General features: G+C 37.4%; 1 long non-coding RNA gene across 3 annotated transcripts in view; it reads left to right on the forward strand.

The window, feature by feature from the left end:
• The window catches only part of LOC145521162 (uncharacterized), a 483,033-nt gene that overhangs the window by 214,765 nt on the left and 245,343 nt on the right, over nucleotides 1-22,925 (forward strand). For 2 of the 3 annotated variants that reach the window (XR_014065185.1, XR_014065184.1), the window contains one exon: nucleotides 10,849-10,954. This is a non-coding gene — a long non-coding RNA (uncharacterized LOC145521162). Of the gene's footprint in view, nucleotides 1-10,848; nucleotides 11,121-22,925 lie in introns of all 3 variants that reach the window. The other variant, XR_014065182.1, reaches the window with a different exon arrangement.

A 22,925-nucleotide genomic window follows, 5' to 3' on the forward strand; every position in this document is an offset into this window, starting at 1 on the left:
ATATGAATAACACTTGATCAAATTACAAGAACTTGTATTTAAATTTAATTTTCTCTGCAAGTGCAGTTAGCATTGTTTTTTTCCCCCCACTGGTCTCTGATATACTATTTTTGAGAGAGAAAAAAAATGTTTTTGCTACCATGGCAACAATATCCTTCTCTTGCTTTCCATCACAAACCATAGTTTCTGAGCATAACTAGGAAAATTGAAATGTGGGAAGCTCAAAATGATAAGGCCAAGCATGGTAAGCATTCATCTAAATGAATATTTGTGTCATTGTTCTTGTGCTCATGGTAAGGCTGGAACTTTCAAGGTCAACATATTTGTTCATAGTTTTCACAGTGGCACTCATAAAATATTACTGCCACTTACTGGGCAACTACTCTTTTCACTAAATGTCTTATTAGCATGATTTTCCAAAGACGATAGGAAATTAACACACTCCATAATACAGTTTATTTTATTGTGTTGAGGAAATGTAATACAAAGAAAGGGCACACATTCTAGTGAATTTTAGAAAAGAAACGATCTGTTACTTGACCCAGAGTATGTGCTGGGGGAGGAAGAATTACAAAGGCTTAGAGAGAAGCTGATGGAGCTTATTCTATTATTTGTTTCAGAGGTGGCTCTGAAATGATGCTCCTCTCTGTGATGCCCTTTCAATAACAATATTCTTTTTATTTTCCTTGATCTTTCACAGCCTGTGGATATTTCAGGTTGCAAGGTAAAATATGTTCTTGCTCTGTGGCCGGCTTTTAAAATCCTCTCTAGCTCTGCTATGACACCAGATAAAAACAACAGAGCCTCTGTTGCCCTTTGGCTCTGTGTCACACCTCCTCTCTCTTCAGCTTTTCCTTAATCTTTGTCTATATTGACTTGAGATCTGAAACCTCTTTGCCTAACCCTCTTTGAATGGCAAGTCAGATTCCAACCCTGCTAGCTAGTTCTGACATGGTACTTGCCTCAAATGATTGCATTTGGAAGACATATACTGCTGGAGATAATCTTGGGGATATTGCAATGTCCTGTCCAAGTCTTTGGGATGCCATCCTACCGGAGTCTCCTGGGTTCTCTGAGTCCTACTTATCCATGGAGGAGGATAGAGAAATGTCCTTTTGGGCCATGGACTGACCTGGACCCCATGGCAGATTTGCTTTTCTAAGCAGGTGGCTGTATATTTTTTCTGTTTTGTCATGGACACATCTTACTACATGTGGCAGATTCAAGGCTGCTTCACAGAGCAAAGTGATGAACCAGGAGTAATAAACTAGAGTTTGCTTTCTTGTCCTTCTTTATACTCAAAGTTCAAAATAATAATTGTTTTACATTAGTATAATTACGTGTCCAGGGAGATGTTTGTTGATCTTAACTTGAATTGATTCTCAGTGTCAGAATTAAAGGAGTACAGGATGATGCTGGTCTGAGATTTTTGATTGTATGGCAGCAGGAACTGGCTTTTTACATGGCTGCTTTAATGGGCCTCATTAGGTCCACAGAAAAGGCTTTATAGTGTCAAAACACCCTCAGCTTTGGGTCACACCAAAGCTTTAATTGCCATTGCTGTCACTTACTGGGTATCAATCACTTTGGATAAATTATTAAGCTCCTTTAAAATGGAGTTAGAATGCTTATGCTGGGCTAATCTGAGATGCAAGGGACATAAATGTGCTTGAGCTGTATATAGCATAGAGGACATACTCATTACATTGCTTTCTTCTCTCTAATAGGACTGACTGGGTGTTGAATGGAGTTGCAAAGGATTTGTGTTGATATGCTTCTCTTCCTATTGAAGTATTCTCCAATAAAAACTTTACTTTAGCTAAGGCTGAGCCTTGCATGTAGAAGATGCTCAAATATTATCGGTTTGGTTAAAAAATTGAAACAAATTTTCTTAATTTTCACATCACAAGTACTTAGGCAGCTACGGATCTTAAAAAAAAATTAATGTGATATTAGAGCCTGAAAAAAATGAACAGGGCGGGGACCTTGAATTCCTCTTCCATTGGCTTAATAACTCTTGAGACAGCATAGAGCATGTCTGAGGATGTGAAATGGCTGGCCTATGGCACACCCAATCCATTCCTTTCAGTCTTCTAAGAATTGATGTGAGTTGCAGCCAGATCAATTTGGCTGTGGCGATTGGTATCGATTGTGTAGATGGGCAAAAAAGAATGGATTTGGCATGTCACAGAATAGTTCATTTGCCTCCTGCAGATACTGTAGTAGTTCAGGAAAAACTGCACCGTGGTGAGGATCAGGACACATGGCCTCTTCTCCTGGTCCTTTCTTATCTTCATCTTGCCCTGTGTGACCATCAGAGGCTCCCATGGAGCAGTTGAACATATTCTTGGACTCATCTTTCTCTCTCTAAAATTACTTTCTACTCGTCCTTATGAAGCCAAGCAGAACCCTCTTGCTCCCAAGTACAAAGCCCCCTCCATATCACCTGCTTCTTGTTTGTAGAAAAACTGAAATCTCCCAGGCCACCCTGAGTCACAAAAGAGCAGACTCAAGCAGTTAATGATCAGGACACTAGGGTCACAGGCTCTTTCAGTGTCCAAAGCACTTTCCTGAGTTGTTTTACAGATACTATAAATGCCACCAGAGGGACAAAGCTAACTACATGACTACCAGACTGTAGTCGTGACATAAACTGCTCCAACTTGAGCAATAATGAAACTATGGTGAGCATGATTCCAAGAACTGGCCTCAAGAGAATGGGATTAACACTATTGCTCATAATAATCTATATCCTTGTGGGCATCAATGTAATTGAAGCTTGTTCTGTTGATATATGTAAGCAGGCAGCTAAAACTATCAGCAAAGAAAGGCTACAGACCTGTGTCAGCATCTTCCACTTTAAAAATACAGTGCCCTATGTCTGCATGAAGAAGTTACAGAAGACAGACCTTTGCCTCTAATCCCATAGAAATGGTGTGATGAAGAAGAATGGAACTGGAGGAATCAACCTGCCTGACTTCAGGCTCTACTACAAAGCCACAGTCATCAAGACAGTATGGTACTGGCACAAAGATAGAAATATAGATCAATGGAACAAAATAGAAAGCCCAGAGATAAACCCATGCACCTATGGACACCTTATCTTCGACAAAGGAGGCAAGAATATACAATGGAGAAAAGACAATCTCTTTAACAAGTGGTGCTGGGAAAACTGGTCAACCACTTGTAAAAGAATGAAACTAGAACACTTCCTAACACCATACACAAAAATAAACTCAAAATGGATTAAAGATCTAAACGTAAGACCAGAAACTATAAAACTCCTAGAGGAAAACATAGGCAAAACACTCTCCGACATAAATCACAGCAGGATCCTCCATGACCCACCTCCCAGAATATTAGAAATAAAAGCAAAAATAAACAAATGGGACCTAATTAAAATTAAAAGCTCTTGCACAACAAAGGAAACTATAAGCAAGGTGAAAAGACAGCCTTCAGAATGGGAGAAAATAATAGCAAATGAAGCAACAGACAAACAATTAATCTCAAAAATATACAAGCAACTCTTGCAGCTGAATTCCAGAAAAATAAATGACCCAATCGAAAAATGGGCCAAAGAACTAAACAGACACTTCTCCAAAGAAGAAATACAGATGGCTAACAAACACATGAAAAGATGCTCAACATCACTCATTATTAGAGAAATGCAAATCAAAACCACAATGAGGTATCATTTCACACCAGTCAGAATGGCTGCTATCCAAAAGTCTATAAGCAATAAATGCTGGAGAGGGTGTGGAGAAAAGGGAACCCTCTTACACAGTTGGTGGGAATGCAAACTAGTACAGCCACTATGGAGAACAGTGTGGAGATTCCTTAAAAAACTGGGAATAGAACTGCCATATGACCCAGCAATCCCACTGCTGGGCATACACACCGAGGAAACCAGAATTGAAAGAGACACATGTACCCCAATGTTCATCGCAGCACTGTTTACAATAGCCAGGACATGGAAGCAACCTAGATGTCCATCAGCAGACGAATGGATAAGGAAGCTGTGGTACATATACGCAATGGAATATTACTCAGCCATTAAAAAAAATACATTTGAATCAGTTCTATTGAGATGGATGAAACTGGAGCCCATTATACAGAGTGAAGTAAGCCAGAAAGAAAAACAACAATACAGTATACTAATGCATATATATGGAATTTGAAAGATGGTGACGATAACCCTATATGCGAGACAGAATAAGAGACACAGATGCATAGAACAGTCTTATGGACTCTGAGGGAGAAGGTGAGGGTGGGACATTCTGAGAGAATAGCATTGAAACATGTGTATTATCATATGTGAAACAGAAGACCATTCCATGTTCGATGCATGAGACAAATGCTCAGGGCTGGGGCAATGGGATGACCCAGAGGGATGGGATGGGGTGGGAGGTGGGAGGGGGGTCCAGGAAGGGGAACACATGTAAACCCATGGCTGATTCATGTCAATGTATGGCAAAAACTACTACAATATTGTAAAGTAATTAGCCTCCAACTAAAATAAATAAATTTATTAAAAAAAAAAAAAAGAAATGGTGTGATGTCTGACAGTAGGGATTTGTAAGTGACTCTTTGTCTGCAGGAGGTCTTTAGTGTTTTCACTTTAGCAAAGCTATGTTCTAACTAACCTCTGGCCCAAGTATACCTTTCGAATCTTTTGATCATATACAATGCCTCATCTAACCTGTCGATTCTTTCCTTAAATTAAAGAAGTAGAAATGAAGAATAAGTAACTAAGAGATGACTAAGTCATTTCTCCAGCTTCCCCTACAGCAATCTCATGGACAAACTGTGTGAACAAGATGGCATCTAAAGAAAGATCATAAGGAGACAACAAATCTGCACGCAATGGAAGATGGTGACAAATCTGACCCCCTGCGTCAATAATTAACTGGGATTACTTCCCCTTTTTTCCTTTAAAGGCTTTCATAGTCAAGCAGAATCTTCTGAGTTAGTTCTGGGACACAAGTCTGCCTTCTCCCCAGGTTGCTGATCTCTTGAATGAAGCAATCTTTCTGTTCCTGCTAGCACTCATCTCTCAAGTATTGGCTTTTGAGCTCTGAGCAGCCAAACCCAAGTTTGATAATACTTAGGGGTACTATCATGTAAGTTTGATTATTTGACATTTTCTTTTACTTTCCTCTTTCCTTTGTCTGTCTTCTTTTCATTCTCCACCCCTATTCCCATTTGAATCATGGACCAATTTCATTTCTTACTTAGGACCATATCTCAAATTCTTCCCAGGCTTTTCTATAGCCTATGCCAACCTTCTTGTTTGTTATGGAAAATATTTGTTTTACTTGCAGTCCTGCTGGATACCACTGCCTGTTTTTCCTCTTTAAATGCTGCTTTGATTATTTCATTCTCTGGCTTAGAATCTTCTCCAGGTCTATGTATTCTAGCGTGTTATAGCACCTTGAAGAAACTCTCTCACTTAGGTGATGGAAAAGATGAGCATTTTACCTTCTGTACCTTCTTGGCAGTCTTGGTGTGACAAAGATAGAAAACAGTCCAACAAAATGTGTGTTCCTCCTTTGAAGCCTAGAATTTTCACTGGGAAATGACAGCTGAGGTAGGAGCTACATTTTTCCAATGGCTGCTTAAATCTGGATCTGGTCATTATATAATACTTATCAAAGCAGTGTGAGCAAAACTGGTGTGCTTGTTCTAGGCAAGGTGTTTGCTGCTGCTGCTAAGTCGCTTCATTCGTGTCCGACTCTGTGCGACCCCATAGACGGCAACTCACCAGGCTCCGCCTTCCCTGGGATTCTCCAGGCAAGAACACTGGAGTGGGTTACCATTTCCTTCTCCAATGCATGGAAGTGAAAAGTGAAAGTGAAGTCGCTCAGTCGTGTCTGATTCTGCATGACCCCATGGACTGCAGCCTACCAGGCTCCTCCGTCCATGGGATTTTCCAGGCAAGAGTACTGGAGTGGGTTGCCATTGAGAAGTGAGTAAATCTTCTCCGGATTCTTTCTGTCCATCTGTTGCCTGGATGAGAAGACTCTGAGGCCTTGGGGAACAGTGGGACTCCAAGACAGTATGACTCTAGTAACTTGAATTGCATATGGAGGAAAGACACCAAATATGAATATCAGACTGAACCATTATATGAGGAGGAAATAAATGTGATGGTTTTATACCACTGAAATTTTGGGGCTCCCTTCCACCATACCTTTACCTCTGTCTTTCCATCTTCCTAGAAAACCTTGTTCATTCTTCTCTACTAGTCTCAGTTTTATCACATTTATAGATTAAATTCAAGCTTCACTGCTGTTAAGCCTTTCTTAATGATCCCAAACCAATTTGTTTTCTCCAGTCTCTGCATTTCTTCATTGCTTATTTTCCACATTGCTAGTTGGTTCTTCTATAGTAATTATCTTTTCTTTCTTCTTACAACAGTTATAGAAATAAAGTCTACTATGTACCTATTGCTTGTAGAGCCCAAGTTGGAAAATGTATATGTCCTGTTTCCTCAAATTTAGCGTGAAGGCAACAAAAATGTATTCTACATTACTGTAGTCTTCACAGTGTCTGGTGAGCAAGGTATTAGCATTTATATTATTTTGGCTTTGTTTCTCAGAGTTGTGATTTAATTTTTTTAGAACAAATGTGCTAACTGAATCAAGCACATTGGATATCTTAATAAGAGTCTGCAATGACTCTAAGGCTATGGTGTTCAGAATCAGTGAGGGTGCTGCATCTCAGCTTGAAAAGTTTGTTTAGATCACCTCTATGATGCAGGCTGGGTAAATTGCCAGAATTTCATCTCCTGACCAGATTTCTAGGTGGATTTTACTTAAAACCTACATGGCTAGGAAACAATGTAATTTGGCACTTCTCATCTTCACTAAAAAGATTCCATTTTTTAATAACAGAAGATCCATATTTCTCCCCTGTAACTGGAGAGAGGTATCATAACATGAATAGAAAAGTTGAGCTCTTCTAACTTATACTTCTGAAATATCAATTTTTTTCTTAACTATTATTAAAAATAAAGTAGGAGGAAAGAGTCTTGAGAATGTTGAAGACTAATGCTTGTTTTGTTTTTAATTTTATGATATTTGGACACCAATGCCCTTACATCAAAATGACTAAATAATGACTCACACTTTATCTTTAATAATATCACTACTTCTTTCTTTTTTCCTTTTAATAGATTTCTGTATTTTTGCTTTTGTTGTTTGTTGACATTGAAGAATATTTTCTCTTTTAAAAAAGAACAATCTGAACTTTTGCAAATGCTAAGTATGTTAGGGAAAAAAATATTGTAATTTAATAATGCAGAGGCAGTGCCAAGTAATGTAAGACTGAACAATGATCTAGTTTGAATTTGGATGAACTACATCCACAGGTAAAGCATTCTTTATTACAGAAATGTCAGGAAGATATGTTTACAGTAAAATAGACTAATGGAGAAAGTAGAATATAAAATAAACAGCTTCAGTGTAGTATATTGGTATAAAATTCTAATAAAAATGATCAAAAAGGTGACAACCTTGATTGATGGTTACAGTGTTAGAGTCAAAAGTAAACTTTAATTTCTCATATTTTCTTTTTAATTAGGATAACAGCATCATTATGGATTGGAGAAAAGTCATTTTGTAGTGGTATGACCGAAAGAGTTTGTGATAGTATGTAATCTAATAAGGAATAGGATGTAAGAATCTTTGAAAACACATCTAACTTCATGCCTAAGAATTAGATCCATTATAAAATGAATTTTATCTATGATGCAATAAGATGTGTTCCAAACAAAAATAGGAAAATTAAATTTTGAGGAGAGCATTTTTTTTCCTGAAATATGTTGGACTCAATTTAGTTTATGGTATGCTATAATCAGAATAGTAAAATTCTCAAAATATTGTTTACAAAGAATTTATCTGGGCTGGAGCCATATTGATTAAAATTGTTTTCTGTTTAACTTGTATCAGTTAAAAATTGTTGTTGTTATTCAATCATGTCCAACTCTCTGAGACCCCATGGATGTCAGGTTTCCCTGTCCTGAAAATGTTTGCTCATTTTCATATCTATTGAGTCGGTGATGCCATCCAACTAGCTCATCCTCTGTTGTCCCCTTCTCCTCCCACCCTCAATCTTTCCCAGCATCAGGGTCTTTTCCAATGAGTCAGCTCTTTGCATCAGATGGCCAAATGATTTCCTTTAGGATTGACTGGTTTGATCTCCTTAGGAAATTAAATTTTTTAAAATAAATTACAAAACAGTTGGAGAACAATTGTTACTGAGTTTAAGAATGCCATAATTATTGCCATCAAATTATAAACTCCTAGAAAAAGGACGAGTATAGAGAGGACTATGTTCTAACTATGTTTGTTGCTGCTGGTAAGATCTGAAACATCATTGTAGTTTCAGTACAGTTCAGTTCAGTGCTGTCGCTCAGTCGTGTCCGACTCTCTGCAACCCCATGAATTGCAGCACGCCAGGCCTCCCTGTCCATCACCAACTCCCGGAGTCTACCCAAACCCATGTTCATCGAGTCAGTGATGCCATCCAACCATCTCATCCTCTGTCGTCCCCTTCTCCTCCTGCCCCCAATCCTACCCAGCATTAGGGTCTTTTCCAATGAGTCAACCCTTCGCATGAGGTGGCCAAAGTATTGGAGTTTCAGCTTCAACATCAGAACTTTCAATGAACACCCAGGATTGATCTCTTCTAGGATGGATTGATTGGATCTCCTTGCAGTCCAAGGAACTCTCAAGAGTCTTTTCCAACACCACAGTTCAAAAGCATCAATTCTGCGGCGCTCAGCTTTCTTCACCGTCCAACTCTCACATCCATACATGACCACTGGAAAAACTATAGCCTTGAGTAGACGGACTTTTGTTGACAAAGTAATGTCTCTGCTTTTAAATATGCTATCTAGGTTGGCCATAACCTTCCTTCCAAGGAGTAAGCGTCTTTTAATTTCATGGTTGCAGTCACCATCAGCAGTGATTCTGGAGCCCAAAAAAGTAAAGTCTGACACTGTTTCCACTGTTTCCCCATCTATTTCCCATGGAGTGATGGGACCAGATGCCATGATCTTAGTTTTCTGAATGTTGAGCTTTAAGCCAACTTTTTCACTCTCCTCCTTCACCTTCATCAAGAGGCTCTTCAGTTCTTCTTCACTCTCTGCCATAAAGGTGGTGTCATCCGCATATCTGAGGTTATTGATATTTCTCCCGGCAATCTTGACTCCACTTGTGTTTCTTCCAGCCCAGCGTTTCTCATGATGTACTCTGCATATAAGTTAAATAAGCAGGGTGACAATATACAACCTTAATGTACTCCTTTTCCTATTTGGAACCAGTCTGTTGTTCCATGTCCAGTTCTAACTGTTGCTTCCTGACCTGCATACGGGTTTCTCAAGAGGCAGGTCAGGTGGTCTGGTATTCCCATCTCTTTCAGAATTTTCCAGTTTATTGTGGCCACACAGTCAAAGGCTTTGGCATAGTCAGTAAAGCAGAAATAGATGTTTTTCTGGAACTCTCTTGCTTTTTCGATGATCCAGCGGATGTTGGCAATTGGATCTCTGGTTCCTCTGCCTTTTCTAAAACCAGCTTGAACATCTGGGTGTTCACGGTTCATGTATTGCTGAAGCCTGGCTTGGAGAATTTTGAGCATTACTTTACTAGCGTGTGAGATGAGTGCAATTGTGCGGTAGTTTGAGCATTCTTTGGCATTGCCTTTCTTTGGGATTAGAACGAAAACTGACCTTTTCCAGTCCTGTGGCCACTGCTGAGTTTTCCAGATTTCCTGGCATATCGAGTGCAGCACTTTCACAGCATCACCTTTGAGGATTTGAAATAGCTCAACTGGAATTCCATCACCTCCACTAGCTTTGTTTGTAGTGATGCTTTCTAAGGCCCACTTGACTTAGTGGAAAGTTATTCCTCTTGATAGAAATCAAGCTGATGCCCCTAACTGATACCTGCAACAATGAACCGATGTGCTCTGAAGGAAAAATAAAAGTTATAAATATTCAAAGCAGTATGTTGAAAATACAACTTTATTTCTTTTTATGCTTTCTGTAACTTTGTGCTAAATGGCTGCATTTGCCTCATCTTCTAATTTTTACAACCTAATTACAATATAAGGCACCCAAAGTTCTCAGAATAGAAGATTCAGTCAACTGCAGTTTTTCTTGTTGACACTCATCTCCAATACCATGCAAATGGGCCCACCATTCATTCCTGATCAGTTACTGTGCTTGTAGTTGAAATTTGCCTTTTGTTTTTGCATTCTTCAAAGGGGCTTCGCTGGTGTCTCAGTGGTAAAGAATCCACCTGCCAGTGCAGGATATGTGGGTTCAGTCTCTGGGTCAGTAAGATCCTCTGGAGAAGGAAATGTCAATGCATTCCTGTATTCTTGCCTGGGAAATCTCCCGGACAGAGGAGCCTAGAGGGCTATATAGTCCATGGGGTCGCAAAGAGTTGGACACAACTTAGCAACTAAACAACAACAATATCATTTCCCAAAGCCTCTTTTTCCTTTAAAAGTTACTTGTTTTCAAATATTATTGCTCTAGCCTTTGGATTATGGGTATAATATGACTCCTGGGATCTCAGTTAATGTGAGAAGAGCCAGTCTTAAAAACCTCAGGAATCCTATTCAGCCTGAACACAAAATTATTTCAAGAGTTAAATGTCACTAAAATATTCAACAGCAAAAACTTATTATATGGATGAGGTTTTTCAAACACTTGTATTTTTCAAACCAAATTCTGTATCAATCAGGTTTTAACCACAGAAGCAGAATTTATGTCTATCTGTATTATGTACATAAACACTATATGGATACATACTTAAAAATTTGTTTTTGTTTTTGTTACAGAGAACTGGCTTATGAATTTTTGGGTCTAGTTCAACAGTCTCTGTAAGGCTGTTGTCTTCACATCTGCTGCTGGGGCTTGACATCCACAGACGAGACAGTTAGGAAGGTGAGATCACGAGCAGGCTGGAACCCACAGGATGAACTCAAACCCTGTTTGCTCCTGTTGCTTCTGGCTTAACTGATGAGTCTGTCCTGTGGAAGCTGGGGCCCTTTGTCAGAGAGTTAATCCCAGGTACCTGGCCCAGGAGTTAAAGCCACTGAAGGAGATCCAGGTAGGTAATTTATTTTGAGCCTGGATGTTTCTGCACATCAGCCAGGTGAGTCAGCAGGTCAGCAACAACATGTGTCAGCTGCAAAATGGCTGCATCATTCCTGCTCTTCCTTCGTTAATCCAAGGAGCTCAACTGCAGAACAAGTCCCTTCATAAGGAGCTGAGAGAACAGAATGAAGAAACTGGTCCTCGATCAAATAAGGAGGAATATGAGGTTCTTAATATAAAGGAATGTAGCAGCGTGTGGTTTATGTTCTTAACATAACATTTTCTGACATATCACGATGGTATGTTTAGTATTCAGCTCACATATCTTGCATAGCTCACATGCAGCCTTCCCCTTCATTTAGAGAATGCATTTTTGCTCATTATTGTTATACCTGTTGTTCTCCTTTGAATCTCGCCTCAACATTTCATCAGTGGCTAAAGCATGTAAATTCTAGTACATTCCTATTGCCTTTGGATGGAGTTGGGTGTGAAATAGCTGACAAAAATTACAACTCGGTAGTGGAAATGGATTAACTACTAAGAAAATATTTCAGTTACCTTTTGTAATATGACTTAAATTTAGTGGCTAGTATTCAGAGAGAAAAAAGGAAGCAAATGGAATTATGAAAAGTGGATGAAATTGATTTTTTTAAGCATAAGGAATTGTGAGGAAAGACACAGCCATACTGATATAAATGCAGCTTCCAGTAAATCTCATTCCTCTTAGCCGTAATTATGAAAATCCTCTTCAGCATTTCAGTCCGTTGTGAGCTGCTTTGCTGTTTTTCACAACAGAGACAATTTCAGTTATCTTAGAAATCTGGAGCTGCCTTCAGCCTGATGCCCAGAAGACTCGCTGGTACTGTGCTCGGGGTCAATTGTTGCTTAAACTACTTTTAGAGTCTATTCAACATGACAAGCAGATCAATCTTTTCAATTCAGAAATGATGAAATTCTACATTTTAGAAAGCATTGCCTGAAAAGTATAAATTCAATAGATGTTTTTGAGGACCATTTGGTGTTTCTTTCAACTGTTTTACTTGGGCTTTTCTAAATGCAGAATACAAAACCCATTTGGATCTTTTAAACAGGCTTAGTTCTCTCAATATATACTTGTTGTTCCAGAGTAGAAGGAATAAATCTTAGAACATCATCTTGTTGTTTAACTAAGTATCGGCACTGATTTTAAGTAGTTGTGTGAAATAAGGAAATTAACATCATGGTTTTATTGATGCATTTAAAAAAAAACTTACAAATCACATGCTGAGGTATGCATAAATGAAAATGCTAGGGTAAAATGTACTACTTCTAGGCTATCACAAGAAAGATGGAAACTCACATTATTTACCATTTAGACTTACAATCAAAGAGCTTTCATACTTGAGTCTAACTAATTATATTCCAAAATAGATTGGCATAAGAGCAAATGGATCTTAGACAGAAAGTAGAAGGCAATAAATAGGCACCAGCTGGACAAATGACACCTGCAGTGTAATCAGGATTAATTTTATGTAGTTAAAACACTCATCCTACTTAACAAAAGAATTTGTGGAAATTTTTGAATTTTTTGTTATACTCCCTGAAATTGTTTTTAATTGACTTTTTTGTGGACAGACGCAGAAGATGGAAATTGAGGTATGATGCTGTGAAAAGGATGCCCCTCTATCAGTATTAAGGAGATAGACTTGGGTAGGGAGCAAAGGGTGTTGACCTGCAGTGCTGGATTGAAGGATGGCCTTGGTGAAGAAAATTCCTTTTTCTATATTTACAGGTAACATTATGTATGTTGTTGGGAAATATGAAATATTCCAACAAGAATTCCTTACTGAGGTGATCAGTGCTTTCCATCAGCACATGCTAAAATAAGGCTCAGTCCCTACCTAGTTGCTCTATTTGTCCAAATACTAAATCTGTGATTTTGGCATTGATTTTTCAAGTAAACAGTAGTTGAATGGAATAACTACGAGATAAGCAGAGAAAGATGGAAAACACCTTTGACTGAGCTACACATTGGGGACACAACAGTGAATTTCAGTTCAGTTCAGTTCAGTCGCTCAGTCGTGTCCGACTCTCTGTGACCCCATGAATTGCAGCACGCCAGGCCTCCCTGTCCATCACCAACTCCCGGAGTCTACCCAAACCCATGTTCATCGAGTCGGTGATGCCATCCAACCATCTCATCCTCTGTCGTCCCCTTCTCCTCCTGCCCCCAATCCTACCCAGCATTAGGGTCTTTTCCAATGAGTCAACCCTTCGCATGAGGTGCCCAAAGTATTGGAGCTTCAGCTTCAACATCAGACCTTCCAATGAACACCCAGGATTGATCTCTTTTAGGATGGATTGATTGGATCTCCTTGCAGTCCAAGGAACTCTCAAGAGTCTTTTCCAACACCACAGTTCAAAAGCATCAATTCTGCGGCGCTCAGCTTTCTTCACCGTCCAACTCTCACATCCATACATGACCACTGGAAAAACCATAGCCTTGAGTAGATGGACTTTTGTTGGCAAAGTAATGTCTCTGCTTTTAAACACGCTATCTAGGTTGGCCATAACCTTCCTTCCAAGGAGTAAGCGTCTTTTAATTTCATGGTTGCAGTCACCATCAGCAGTGATTCTGGAGCCCAAAAAAGTAAAGTCTGACACTGTTTCCACTGTTTCCCCATCTATTTCCCATGAAGTGATGGGACCAGATGCCATGATCTTAGTTTTCTGAATGTTGAGCTTTAAGCCAACTTTTTCACTCTCCTCCTTCACCTTCATCAAGAGGCTCTTTAGTTCTTCTTCACTTTCTGCCATAAGGGTGGTGTCATCCGCATATCTGAGGTTATTGATATTTCTCCTGGCAATCTACATTTAGGGATACATAATTTGTAACTGGACTTGGTTTTATAAACCTCTGGTTTTAACATGAGATATCTTGATTGTGAAGGCCATCAAACATTTTAATGTGTTTGATGGAAATGCTAGTGTTTGCTCTCCATTATATTTAAAGTGTGATTGGGAAAGGTTTAAATTATGTGCCTGACTGTGGAGAGATCAGAGATGCACTACAAGCTGGCTGATAACAGGAGAGCACGCACTGAAACATTTTTATACTCTGCATTTTGATTGGTTGATGATTTGGCTTCTCAGGCTGCTGAGGCTGCAAAAGGAGTGAGGAAAATGAACCCAGCTACTAAATTTTGAAACACTGAGGAGGTCAGAGAAGCTGGGGTTATTATCATCCCTCAGTGAACACATAAAGCATTAAACTTTTTTGGCCCCGTTTTTGCGACAGAGATTTTGACATGAACATAAAACAGAAGCCTCACAAATTCATGCTGCTGACAATGATTATAACACAACCAGGGAATGGTATAAATGTCAACATTTCTTGAATCAATTTGAAGATGGTGGTCTGGTAGTCCTCCACAGACACTGCAAATGATTACATTAGAATTTCTCCACTTATGATTACAATACTGGAAAAGGTGAAGGAGTTTCCATATCAGGCATGACCAAAAAAGGATTTTAAAAACACCACCAAATTCTGAGAAGTAATAGATTTTCCCCAGAATTACAAGACACATTTCTAAAACTTCCTGGAAAGTATGTCAAACAAAGCTAACAATTTCTAGAGGTTTGTATAATAACATTTAGATTCAAATTAACCTCATGGTTTTTGATGATTTAAAAATATTTTACTAAATCTTTCTGGAGCAGCTACATAAATTATTTCAAATTTTTAGTTAGCCCCTTCTTACCAATGGCTTTTGGTGAAGTTATTTTTGGTTATAGAATAATGCCTTTGTATAAAATATCCATACCTTTGTTGGTGTTTGCAAAAAAACAGATTCTTTTTAACCATGTGGTAGAACACTAAATTAATAGAAATCAGCATTTTGTGTTCAATTTGTACCAAGTAGAAATTAAATAGAACTTTTAAAAGCATGAAAAAGCAGTGAGTGTACATTATCCTACATTTAACTACACCTTAAAATTTCTTGAAAGGAAAGGAACATTTTAAATTACTCCTTGATCCTAGCGTTTATTTGAAGAGTCTAATGAACCACTAGGTGTTGCTCTAAGACAACTTCCTATAGACAAACCAGCAAATTGCTTCATGGTCTCAAGATTTCATTGGTCATTGTAATTTTCTTAAAAATGCCAAGTTTAAATCTGTCTTAGAAAATTAGCTTTAAATACTACTGTGATCATCTATTAAATGTATAATGCATGCACACATACCTCCCGTATGGCTTGTAAATGAAAATCAAATATATATATATATACACACATATATGTGTAATACCGATGGTTGTATTCATTTAACACCAAAATAATTAGTTTAAGTGTGGCAAACACAACTGCCTTTTCTGTTGACTCAAGCAGTCCCCAACAGTTCATTTGGTACACATTTCTGAACTGAGGAATTGTTTAGCATTAGAGGAATGGAACCTTTGTTTTAGCTCAGGTTTCTTACCTTATCAAGCAGCTCCCTCAAAAGGACTTTTGATCTGAGTAGTATGATACCTATTCTCTTTCCCTCTCTCCCGTATTCCCTCTCAGATTATAATCCGTAACCCATCAGGTATTCTGTGACATTTGGCACACACAGGAAATGAGTTTTCTTAGCTCACTGACATTTCTCCCATAGTTGAAAACTACTCTATACCCTGGCTTGGCATATTTAGACTGATCATTACAAAAGCCTGGATGAGAATATTAGAAATGTTGTAATATGAAAATGGAGTGAACTAGAAGAACTTCAGGGAAAATACTGAATAATACCTGGTTTCTGCACAAGAGTTTTTGTGGCTCTCTATTTTACAGGGCTCTATAGTTTTGTGAAGGAGAAAAGGACAAAAATGCTTTGGTAAACAGAACATGGATAAAGCATAAGAAATGACCAGCAACTGTCTCTTTGAAACCAAATCATTCATCGTTTCTTATCTTTTAATTTATATGAAGAGATATAAAGTATTAAACTGTAGTGAATTATCATTTTGCTTCCATTCCATTTTTTTTATAAAAGCATTTTTGGTAGGATATTTCCAAAAGATAAAAAAAATCCTCTTGATGCTATTTTTGATTCTGCATTGGCTAAGATCAACTAAAGTCAATGCATCAAGCACTCAAACTAGATTTTGCCAGGAAATAGGTGTTGATCTAATGCCTTATATATCATCAATGATTATGACAGATCACGTATTGATATAGTTTTCCTGGAAAATTATAGAAAGTTTGCAACTTCAAAAATATCAGAGCTCTAAACAATGTCATATTTTTTTTTTGTCTTGTGTATACAGTTATCCTTAAGTAAAATATTTAGACTGCATTCATATATACAAATTTTATTAATATATTTGGGCCAAATGTTCAAGGTCTTAATTATCTTGGAATTTGCCTATGTTGGATGCTTTTTAAAGACCAGAATGTTGTCACAGTGACATATTTATTAAGGAAACAGCTTTTTGGAACCAGGAAGCTTGAGTTTGAGGCCTGATTTTGTCATTTTCAAGCATATTAACCCCTGTAAAGTTTCAGTTTCTCAGCCATTAAACTGGGAAAACTTCCCTGGTGGCTCAGTTGGTGAAGAGTCTGCCTGCAATATGGGAGACCTGAATTTGATCCCTGGGTCAAGAAGATCCCCTGGAACAGGTCATGGCAATCCACTGCAGTATTCTTGCTTGGAGAATCCCACGGGCAGAGGAGCCTGGTGGGCTACAGTCCATGGGGTCACACAGAGTCAGACACGACTGAAGTGACAGCACATACACGGTACTCAAGGTGTTGTTCTAAGAATTACAAGAAATAAAACATGTTAAGGACCTGGCTTACCATGTTTCCTGCATGATGGAAAATGTCCAATAAACATTACATGAACTCTGTCCTTCTGTGTTTGTATTTGGTCTCAAAGAGATTCACAGTGTTCTCCAGAAGTGACTATCGCAAATTGCTGAAGTTTATCCCCTTTAAAGCACTGAATGCTTTTTCTGTTGTACTCTTTCATATGAAAATCTTTTGAGATATAGTGCATATTTTCAATATTTGCTGACCTGACTATAGTGAGCATGGTTTAACCATTTCTAGATGGCTCAGGACCTAAAGAATGAAGAGGAGTTATAATAGTTTTGCTTTTGTAGGGTTATCTTTAAAGCATTACTGCTCTGTGAGGGATCTTTAACTTTTCCCCAGGTAATATCATGTTGGTTTACTTTTGGGGTTCCTATATTTACTTTGCAATATTTTTCTATCTTTTCTGTGGGTTATAATTGGAAATCAGAGACAGAAGAGAAGTGAGACAATGCATATAGCACATAATATGGCCTTGGAAAACAGTTTCTCTGTTTGGGAGGCAGGAGCTGGGATGTGGTGAAAGGGATGAGATTGGTGCATAAATTCTCATCTATACCACTGCTGCTTATCAGTATTTTTTTGCTCACCTTCTGGATGTTGGCTGAGTTCTGGATGATGAAGGTTTAATAGGTGCTACTTCTGAGTCAATAATGTGTTACAGCTTTTCTTGCTGAACCAAGTGAGACTTGACATGCCATGTACTAAATGAAAAGACATTGCTATTACCTAGAAATGCTGCATCTCTATGTTAAACTCCAGTGTCCCATCCTTCATACGTAACCTCCATCATTCAACTATCTCACTTCCCTTCATCCTATCTGCCTCTTCTCAAATACTTTTGAACTTCTAGGGCTTTAACCTTTTCAATTTTTCTTCATTATCAGTTTCTTTTGTTTTTACTATCTTCTCTAGCTAGAGCAGATGACATGATCTAATTGCTTATAATTATTAATGCATTATTTTTAAAACTTGGCTCTCTTACTTATTCCCTCCATACTTTCATTTAACTCACCTAAAACATTTCAACTGTGTATCATTGCAATTGTTTTACAGCTTGGCTGTGAGCAGTGTGGAGATGGGGGCAGGGTTACAGGAACTATATAACAGATTTAGACAGTTCTACAGATTGGGGATAGTCAGAACGATAAGACCTCTGCAAGGACCATTGATTTCCTTTTAGGTTGCTAGTCATCTGCCTCTCTGTTCCCTGTAACACTGTCAGTATTTTCATTTGATTTCATATCCTTCCACGGCCTCTTCACTCCTAGCAAACCATTTCACTTTTTCCTTCCGGGCGTGTGTGTGCTCAGGTGCTCAATCATGTCCCACTCTTTGCGACCCCACGGACTGTAGCCCACCAGGCTCCTTTGTCCATGGAATTTTCCAGGCAAGAATACTGAAGTAGATTACTATTTGCTACTCCACGGTCCTTCCCAGAATAGAAGTTATTACAGACTTCTCGACTCCTTGAACACTGCCATTACCCATCTATCACCTTTCTTTCTTTTCCATGAGTTCAGTGGATGAACTATCTCTTCTCTGCCTGAAGGCATCTTTCTTCCTGTGCTCTTCCTACTATTTCTTTCTGCTCATCTCAGCCCGTCAATGGTGTACTGTCTTACTCTCTTGTCAAATCTTCTTCCCTGCTGAATCCCTAAGGAAACATTTCTTTCTCTTGGTTCCCACTGGCCAAATCTGTATAAACCTGAGCATCAAAATAAATAACGAGAGTAACCGAGTAACCTGTAGATTAAAATAAGGCCCATGAGTCCAAACGGATTTAAATAAATACATGAAAAATGAAAAAGTAGTGGAGAAAAACGTCTTCCTCACATGGCAACAAATAGAAGACAGAATTGAATTATAAAGTCACAATTTGGCAGCCACCTATTAATATTTCAGATAAGGATCATTTATGAAGGTAAAAATTAGTGTGTGAATATTTTTAGGACTAACAGGGCATTTATATAGTCTTAAAAACTTTTCCTACAAAACACTTATTAATACAGAGATGATTAGTAACTTTACAGAGGAGAAAACTGGCGACACCACCTGAGTTAGTGATCACAATTCACATCTCAGCAATGAGACACAGAGATACCTGCACTTCCTAATATGAAGTGATGAGAAGACAGCAACCTTATCTTTGTGGTTTTTCTGTAAAAAAGAAAATGCATAACATGAATCTAATCGTGAGACAACCTTAGCCAAACCAAGTTTAAAGAACTATCTACAAAAATTAGTTTTCAAAAATATCAAGGTCATTAAAGAGAAAGACTGTGGAGCTTCTAGATTAAAGGAGAGTAAAGAGACATGACACTATGTGATTCTAGATTAGAGCCTGGAATGAAATTTTTTTCTTCTTTTGCTAAAAGGACTTCAGTGAAACAACTGGAAAAAACTTTCATGAGGTCTGTTGATTAGATAGTAATATTATATTAGTATTTTTCCCCAGCTTTAATGAGATGTTATTGACATGTAACATGTACAAGTTTAAGGTGTAAAATGTGATGATTTGATACATGTATATATTGTGAAATGGTTACCACAGTAAGATTAGTTAACACTTCCATTCCTTCACATAATTATCTTCTTTTGGTAATAACATTTAAGATTTACTCTCTTAACTTTCAAATATATAATATAGTATTATTGATTATAGTCACGATTCTATACATTATATCTTCAGAATTTATTCATATTATACCTGAAAGTTTGCACCTTTTGACCAATATCTCCCTCCTTTTTCCACTCACTAGTCTTTGGCAACCACCATTCCATACTCTATTTCCATGAGTTTGGCTTTTTTAAATTCTACATATAAGTGGAAACATAGAGTATGTGTCTTTGTTTGACTTACTTCCCTTAGCATGAAGCTCTCAAGTTTATCCATGTTGTCACAAAAGGCAGAATTTCTTTTTGATGTGTGAATAATGTTTAATTCACATTTTAAAAATTCTTTCATCTGTCAGTGAATACTTAGATTGTTTCTATGTCTTACCTGTTGTGACATGGAACGTATCACATGGGTTACAGATATCTCTTCAAGGTTGCAATTTCATTTTCTTTGAATATAGGCCCAGAAGTGAGATTGCTGTGTTGTATAGTAGTTCTGTTTTTCCATGCTGTTTTACATAATGGCTATACCAGTTTAGATTCTTACCAACAGTGCATGTCCTGACCATCACTTGTTATCTCTTGTTTTTGATTATGGCCATTCCAGCAGCTGTGAAATGATACCTCATTGTGGTCTTCATTTGCCTTTCCCCAGTGATTAGAGATATTGAGTTTCCTTTCATATATGTGTTGGCAATTTCTGTCTTTTTTGGAGAAATGTCTATTCAGGCCTTTTGCCACATGAAAAGTTGGATTATTTATTTATTTTTGCTATTGAGTTTTATAAGTTCCTTGTATAGTTAGGATATTAACCCCTTATAATATATTTATATAGTTTACAAATATTTTCTCCCATTTTATAGGTTGCATTTTCACTTTGTTGATGGTTTCCTTTGCTGTGCATAAGCTTTTTAGTTTGTAATAATCCCACTTGCTTATTTTTATTCTTGATACTTGTATTTTAGGGGTCATATCCAAAAAATTATTGCCAGGAGCATTGAAAGAGCTTTTTCTGTAAGTTTTCTTCTAGTAGTTTCATAATATTGGGTCTTACATTTAAATCTTTAATTAATTTTGAATTAATTTTTGTGAGTCATGTTAAGATAGGAGTCCAGTTTCATTTATTTGTGTATGAATATCCACTTTTCCTAGCAGCATTTATTGAATAAACTATTCTTTTCTCATTAAGTAGTCTTGACTCCTTTCTCACTTATTAGTTAACTATGTATATGTGGATTTGTCTGGGCTCTTGATTCTGTTCCATTGTTCTATGTGTCTATTTTTATGCTGTTATCATACTGTTTTGATTACTGTGGCTTTGTACTATAGTTTGAAAGGAGGGAGTGTGATTCCTTAGGATTCATTCTTCTTTTCAAGATTGATTTGGCTATGTGGATTCTTGTGATTCAGTACAAATTTTACAATTGCTTTTTCCTTTTACTATGAAAAATACTACTGGAATTTTGTTAGGGATTGCATTGACTCTATACATGGCTTTGAATAGTACAGACATTTTAACAATACTAATTCCTTTGACCCATGAATAAAGGAGACCTTTTAATTTATTTTTGAATTCTTCAATTTCATTCATCTTATATTTTCAGTGTATAGATCTTTCACTGCTTGGTTAAATCTATTCCTAAGTATTATTTTTAACACTATTATAAGTAGTATTTTTTTTTTTATTTCTTGTTTCAGATAGCTTACTGTTAGTGTATAAATGCAAATGATTTTTGTGTGTTAATTTTGTACCTTCCAACTTTACTGAATTCATTTGTTAGTTCCAAGAGTTTTTTATTTTTTTTAAGGATTTTCAATGTATAAGATCATATCATCAACAAACAACTGTACCTCTTTCTGATTTGGGTGCCTTTTATTTCTTTTCCTTGCCTAATTTCTCTGGCTAGGATTTCCAGTATATGTTGAAAACAGTGATCAGAATGGGCATCATGTGTTTTGTTTCTGATCTCAGCAGAAAAGCTTTAAGCATTTCACTGTTGAGTATAATGCTAGCTGTGAGTTTGTCATATATAGTCTTTATTATGTTGAAGTACATTCTTTCTATATCAAATTTGCTGAGATTTATTTTTTTAATCAGGAATGGATGTTGAATTTTGTCAATTGTTTCTTTTCCCACGTATTTAGGTGATTAAAAGAATTTGATCCTTCATTGTATCAATGTGGTGTATCATACTTAACATGATATGTTTCTAGGAATTTATTTCTTTTAGGTTGTCAAATTCATTGGCACTCTCTGCCTTTTGATTGGATAATTTAATCCACTTACATTTAAAGTAACTATTTATAGGTAAGGCATCCCTTCCCATCACTTCATGGCAAATAGAGGGGGGCAGGGAAAGTGGAAGCTGTGATAGATTTTATTTTCTTGGGCTGAAAAATAACTGTGGACTGTGACTGTGGTCATGAAATTAAAAGATGCTTGCTCCTTGGAAGGAAAAATAACAAACATAGACAGCATGTTAAAAAGCAGAAACATCATTTTGCCGACAAAGATCTGTATATTCAAAGCTATGGTTTTTCCAGTAGTCATGTACAGATGTGAGAGCTGGACCATAAAGAAGGCTGAGCACCAAATTGATAAAACCAATCAATCCTAAAGAAAATCAATCCTGAATATTCACTAGAAGGACTGATGTTAAAGCTGAAGCTCCAATACTCTGGCCACCTGATGCAAAGAGCAAAGTCATTAGAAAAAACCCTGATGCTGGGAAAGATTGAAGGCAAAAGGAAAAGGGGACAGCAGAGGATAAGATGGTTAGGACAGCATCACCAACTCAATGAACTTGAATCTGAGCACTCTTGGAGGTAATGAAGGACAGGGGAGCCTGGTGTGCTGCAGTCCATTGGGTAGCAGCGTCAGACACAACTTAGCGACTGAGCTGAACATTACAGTAAGGACGTACTAATGATCTCTTTTTGTTTTCTGGCTAGTCTGTAGTTCTCTTGTTCTTTTCTTCTTCTTTTGCTGTCTTTCTCTGTGAATTGATGGTTTTATATAATGGTATGTTTTAATTCCCTTCTCTTTATCTTTAGTGTATTCACTATAGGTTTTGCTTTTTGGTTACCATGAGGCTTGCATAAAACATCTTATAGGTATTATAGTATGTTTAAATGTGGTAACAGCTTAACTTCAACTGCTTGCACAAATTCTACTCTCTTACTACCTACCCATTTTATGTTTTTGATGTTTTAATTTACTTCTTTTTTTTATTGCATGTACATTAACAAATTATTGAAGTTGTAGTTATTTTTAATACTTTTGTCCTTTAAACTTTTGTAGTAGAGTTGTTATTAACACACCACTGCTCTATTATAGTATTAGAGTATCCTGAATTTGACTATA

Source organism: Giraffa tippelskirchi, chromosome 9 (assembly GCF_054371585.1).
Source record: "Giraffa tippelskirchi isolate mGirTip1 chromosome 9, T2T-mGirTip1v1.2.pri, whole genome shotgun sequence".
In the NCBI taxonomy this organism is placed as follows: Eukaryota; Metazoa; Chordata; class Mammalia; order Artiodactyla; family Giraffidae; genus Giraffa; species Giraffa tippelskirchi.